General features: G+C 38.3%; 1 protein-coding gene across 1 annotated transcript in view; it reads right to left on the bottom strand.

Annotated features, from left to right (window-relative positions):
• PLCXD3 (phosphatidylinositol specific phospholipase C X domain containing 3) overlaps window positions 1–5,982 on the bottom strand; it is a 62,820-nt gene that overhangs the window by 53,449 nt on the left and 3,389 nt on the right. The window lies entirely within an intron of this gene.

Genomic DNA, 5,982 nt, shown 5'->3' with positions numbered 1-5,982 from the left:
ACAGCTGTTTTGGCTGGATGTAGACTTTCTATTCCAAGGGCTAAAAGATGTTGCCCACCCTGTCTAGGAGTTTTGGAAGATACTATTCATTATGCTTTAGAATGTCCTCTATATAATGACATAAGGAGAAAGTAGTTATCACCGTTCTTGCAGAAATTGACCTACTTCTCAAATTGAGAGAAATTAATATGGCTCTTCTAGCAAATCGATCCATATTTAGTAAACCATCTTGCAATTTTTGCTTACAAGGCTGAAGCAATCAGCGCTAAACATGCTTTACTGTTGATATGACCGATAAACTTTATCACTATATTTGTTTTTTACTGTGTTAATTGTGGACCTATGCAACATTTTTATGGCTTCATGATCAGATTTATCAACAAATTTGTACTCAATGTTAATTCTAGGAGTAGGAATAATGCTTTTAGAATTGTTGGCCTTATTTTATTATTATATTTGCATTTCCATTATTTTTGTTCAAATTTATATTATGGTTTTATGTCTTTTATTTTGTTTTCGGGAGCATGGCTTTCAGCTACAATCCTTAATAAACTGAATTGCATTAGTGCTTATCTTGTATTCCACAACTGAAAAGAAGTAGGGCCAAACAGTCAATGAACTGTCTCTCACAGCAAACATACAAATCAGCTGGGCGCACCCAGACTGGTGTGCTGATAAATGCATTGATCTTTGAGGTCAGGGCTTGTTGGCATCTATTAGTTGTACGATTTCCATAGTTATCTAGTAACATCAGGCAGATCAAAGAAAGCACAACTGATTTAATGAGCCATTTGCAATTTTGCTGTAGCAACCACATGTATTGAGGCATGTATGATCTAATCTTTGAAATGAATGTGTGCTACCACCAGGGTAAAACCAAGATGAACACAAAGTTATTTTTCATAATGAAAAGGATTTACCCCTTATTCCTAGCTCCTGTGGTGACAAGTGCTCAGATATTATGGTGATGAAATGATTTATATATCTATATAGAAGATAGCTAAGAGAACAAAATGGTTGCAAAATAAGTATTTCTGCACCTTTTATGCCTGCATAAATCATGTATATACCGGATTTTAAAAAATCCTTAGATATTAACTCTTTGACTATTGATCACTACAATAATTTCCCTTTGGCACTATAACCAATTGGTTTTTCCTATATATTTAGATACCTAACATAGCTTTTCCTAAACAAGGCTTAACAAAATCTTATTCTTATATTGCAGTGCATTGATTAGTACTGCCCCAAGTTTATGGTGTATAACCATACAGAGTATAACAAACAAGCTTGCAAGGGGGAAAACTATATTGAAATACTTGTATGCTCAGATGCTATAGTGATGAACACCACAGGCATGCCTACCAATTATAAGTTGTCATGTAATTTGTAGGATTTCTATTAGGGTTTGTGCTACAGCAATTCCTAGTTTCTTTGACTGAAATCCAAGCCCTGTTGTGTGAGGCAACATACACATCTTTGGGGAGAAATGGCTGTCAGTCATGAAGAACTAAATAGTTGTTGCCAACAAAAGAAAGGAAATGTTAAGGATTGGGTCCCTAGCATTGTTTTTAAAACTACATATACCAGAATACTGAACCACAGTTCTGGTTACAAATAAAATCGACAAGTGCCAGCCATTGAAGTCAATAAAATGAGTGGAGAGAGGTAGTCTGTGTGTGTAACACAGGTTTTTACGCTGCTTCTTGGCAGGGTAAATTAACTTACATGGAGTGCCATGCTGCAGCACTTAGACAACTTTCAGTACTGAGCTAGCGCATTTAAAGCTAGCCTAGGTATGCTGACAACTCCACTGTGGTCTTCAAGGAAGACACAGACTCCAGGTGGAAAGGTGGAAGTGTAGAATGCCAATGTGATCAGTCAATTTGGTCAAACGTTGGTACCATTTGTTGCAAACAAACTTTAAAAAAGCTCAAGTGTGGTAATGTCTGGATTACAAGCACTGTAAGGTTGCACAGCCTGCATCTCAAAGCCTCAAAAATGTCTTAGAGTGGCAGAAGGCAGGACAAAGTTTCACCTTAGAGACTAACTGGTTCAGAGGCATGAGCTTTAGTAAGCAACAGCCTACTGTTAGATGCTACAAATAGACTAGGATGAGAAATAGTGACATCTATAGTCACCTCCTATAGGTAATGGGATACCTCTATATCCACCTCCCTCCAAACTAGGTCTGATCCACAGCCACCACAGATGGCACCTCTGACTCGATTATCTATTTTTGTTATTTATTATGGTTCAGTTTTAATTTCAAAAGGTTCTTAAGGATGTGTCTTTGCTTTGATTGCTAAGGGGGAAGATTACAGTTCTAGTATGGTAGGCAAGAATGTAATCGTGTGTGCTACAGGGTGCATTACCCTTAGAGAATAATTTGTAAGTAAAGTGTTGCCTCACAGAAACAACTGGTTGGAGTTGTGCCTTATTTTTCTTTTCTTCCGGTGCAGTAGAACTACTTCAACATTTTTAGGTCCTTTAGGGGACATACCGTATTCTACCCTACGTTTTTCAACCTCAGAGATAGCAAGGATGAGAACAGCATGCTTTTCTCCAATGTCATTTACCAGAGATAAAATTGGCAATTTCACTGAAAGTAAAAAAAAAAAAAAACCCAAAAATTTGATGCGAAGCAAAACCTTTCTGAAAAGTGCAAAGCTGCTTCACAACCTTTTTTCAGCTATTCTAAAGGAAGTTGCCTCACTATCAAGTTAATTCAATAAGCAGAGGGAATGTAATTCATTTGGCGTGTACTGTTTGCTAATCAAAGACTATTTCTTGGCATGTAAATTTTGCATGACAGAATGTTAAGCATGAAAGCATATTGTTACTGTTCAAATTTTCTCATCACATCCAAGAAAAAATAATGTGCAATCATGTGAACAAACCATGTCATTTAACCATTGATGGCAAATGTTGCTGTATAAAATTCCAAACCACTGAATTTAAAACAGGAAGGAGATTATAAAAAATGGCTTTCTTCCATTTCTGTGTGGCACAGAGGAGCAAAAGGACTGGTGATGTTATAGTTTCTCTTTCTTTGAGTTTATTATCCCAGAGGGAGTTGTGTGTGGTAGCAACAGAAAAGCCCTTAAAGCAAACGCTATCAGTAAAAAGCAGACCTGGTATATCTGCTACTGAACTATATATCTTAGGAGGGTCTAAGATGATTTTCCTTTTATCTAGGTTGCCATGGTCCTCCTGTGTTGTACATCTCCTATAATGCCAGAGGGGAGGAAAAGAACAAAACCATTTATCATCCCAAAAAGGACTGCTCAGATGCACTTTATAGCTTCTTCTATACTAAGGACTGCTGTATTGCAGTTTGAACAGGCAAAGCCACACCAGGGCAATAGATGTGGCTGGCACTGCATTGGAGGTAAGGTCTATTGGAAGCAGAGTGGGAAGGGGAGTAGTAGTTTACCGAATAGCCTCTTTTCTTTTTATTGCAAGGTCTCAGGAGTGTGGAAGATGTACTAAGGCAGCATCCAGACTGCTATGGCAATGCCCATGTCCAATACAGCACTTTGCAGTGTGCCCACATGTTGCCTGTTGCCTAAGCTTCAAGGTATATTTTGCAAATGAATCCCTAAGGGATCAAAATAGAAATAAAAAATGGACCTTATAAAGTTTTACCCTCCTTAAATAATAATAAGGTTGCATAATATTTTGGGGGATGGAGATGAGAAAGAGGCAAATCCAGAGGAGGGATCTGGCCAAAAAGATAGCAGAAACAGGGACTGTGCACAATCATGAATGGTTGAGCACTGTCACTGCTTTTGAGACTCCAGGCAGGTAAGAGGTAAATGACTTGACAGACCATAAAGGTGTCACTGATAGACAGGAGCAATTGGAATGCACTAGGACAACATACTACACTTTTAAGATATGTTCCCACATGCAGGGGTGTGTGCTTGCAGAGGCAAAAATAGTAGTGGCACAAATTTGTACCACCATTTTTTGCTGCTGCACAAACCCTTACATGTGCATTTTGGTGCAGGGCAAACTGCCTCACTTTTGGCAAACTGCCCTTTTCCTGCTTCTCCCAGTTCCTGGCATCCTGGAGGAGCCAGAGTGGAACTAAAGGTGGAAAGACACTGGTCAGCAGCCAGAGCATCTCTCTGGAGAAGCAAGCCTCCATGTCAGCCAACGCATGCTCCTGTGGCCTAAGTCACACTACTTTTTTCACAGCTTTTTTTTCCCACCCAGATTTTGCTGAGCTGCAAATTTGCAGCACAGGGTATGTTTTAATATGCTGGGCAAGTGGTTTGCAGTGCCAGAAACTGCACATGCCTACTGAATGAATTTAGTATTCATTGGAAAAATTCCTCCCAGTTCTTGTTTGATCCTGCTAGCAAAACCAAAGTGCCCCAGCACTAAAAGCTTTCAAGGTTAAACTACTAATCAGGCATGCTACAACTTATCCAAGTACCCAGTGCGTGTGTGCATGTGCATGTGTGTAAACATGTTCACACTATATATAGTACTTGTTAATTTATATATATAACAAGTGAATGTAAAATCAATCAGGATACCACCATACCATAAAATGAACTAGACAGCCATTCACAAAAGGTGGAATAAAGAAGAATAAGGATTTACCAGTTAATAATTATATGTCTAATTAGATCAGGATAATGAACATTGCCTATATGGGCCAATGCACTGACATTAAGGATTATGTGCTTATAAATGAGTAAAAATCTGCATGCACTGGTGATGGGAAGGATTCTATACATAGTAATGTTTTTTGTTTCCTTGTATTGCTCATCTATCTATTTTTGAACAGAATCACAGTCATATGAGCAGCAGCTTTGGAATATATTTTATATTCACTTTCAAAGCAGTTATCACAGTAAATTCAGTGCAATTTACTCAGTATATCTCAAATGTACTCCCAAAGGATATATCCAACTGCACTCTATCTTAGCATTAACTAATGAAATTTCATCACCACATACTATTCCTGGCAGGTAATATGTCACAGGCCTGGGAACATCTTGAAATTCCATTTCTTTTTCAGCTGTTGTAAGAGTAATTGAACAAGGGGGGAGAATAAATCTTTTAGACCAAATTTCGTTCCTCAATTGTGGATTCTGTGAAAATCTCCATCATAACTTAGAGATGGTCATCATATAGTTCTGCCCAAGAATCTGCTCATATTTCATATAAGTTCATTAGTAATGGACTCAGGTTTCAAATACAAATTTGCTGCTTGGAGCCCAGAGGTTCAGATTATTCAAATCTCAGCCAAACATTACATCATGAATCCACTTGTGACTCCCCCCCCCCCCCCCACAGTTGTTCTAAAACTCTTGTATGCAGAGGAAAAGGGGGATTCTTGTGCTTTTCAAAATATAGATATCACAATTTTTAAAAAATTCTTGTAATTGCAAGGGAGAAAGAAAGCTTGGGAGCCACTGGCAGCTTGTCAGTTATGTTATTTTAAAATTTAAAAAAAACTTAAATTTTTTTCAGAAAAAGCTAACACCTAAAATAAATTAGATGATTGCTCAACTCTAATAACCAAATAACAAGCTTCAGCAAAGAAAGGAGGGTACTATCCAGACATTCAGCAAGAGATGATCCCTGTGCGGGGAGCCTGTAAACCCACTGATCCATAGAGCAATGACAATGCATTAAGTTAGCCCAAGAGGCAAGAATTTTTAGCAGTACCTTCTACTGGACTAACTGGATAGCTGTGAGAGCTGTTGAACAAGCTTTTGGGTATTCAATGGCCTTCCTCAGGGCCTTAAGCTGTCCAAGCTTTTCTGCAGTCATTTTCAACTGATGTAAACTTTTGGCTACTTTATCCTCTTGTCTAAAGTTTGTGTTACCCCTTCCCCCAGTCAGCTGTGGTCCTAGAAAGCTGTCATAAAAACAACTGAGATCTTTTCAAGAATGAGGCAGGATTTGGGCTAAAGGAAGGAGGATGTTTCATAGTTTCATAGTTTCTAGGGTTGGAAGGGA

This window comes from Gavialis gangeticus, unplaced genomic scaffold (assembly GCF_001723915.1).
Source record: "Gavialis gangeticus isolate Ggan-Ray unplaced genomic scaffold, GavGan_comp1, whole genome shotgun sequence".
Taxonomy (NCBI): domain Eukaryota; kingdom Metazoa; phylum Chordata; order Crocodylia; family Gavialidae; genus Gavialis; species Gavialis gangeticus.
This window is presented reverse-complemented; position numbering and strand designations above follow the sequence as displayed.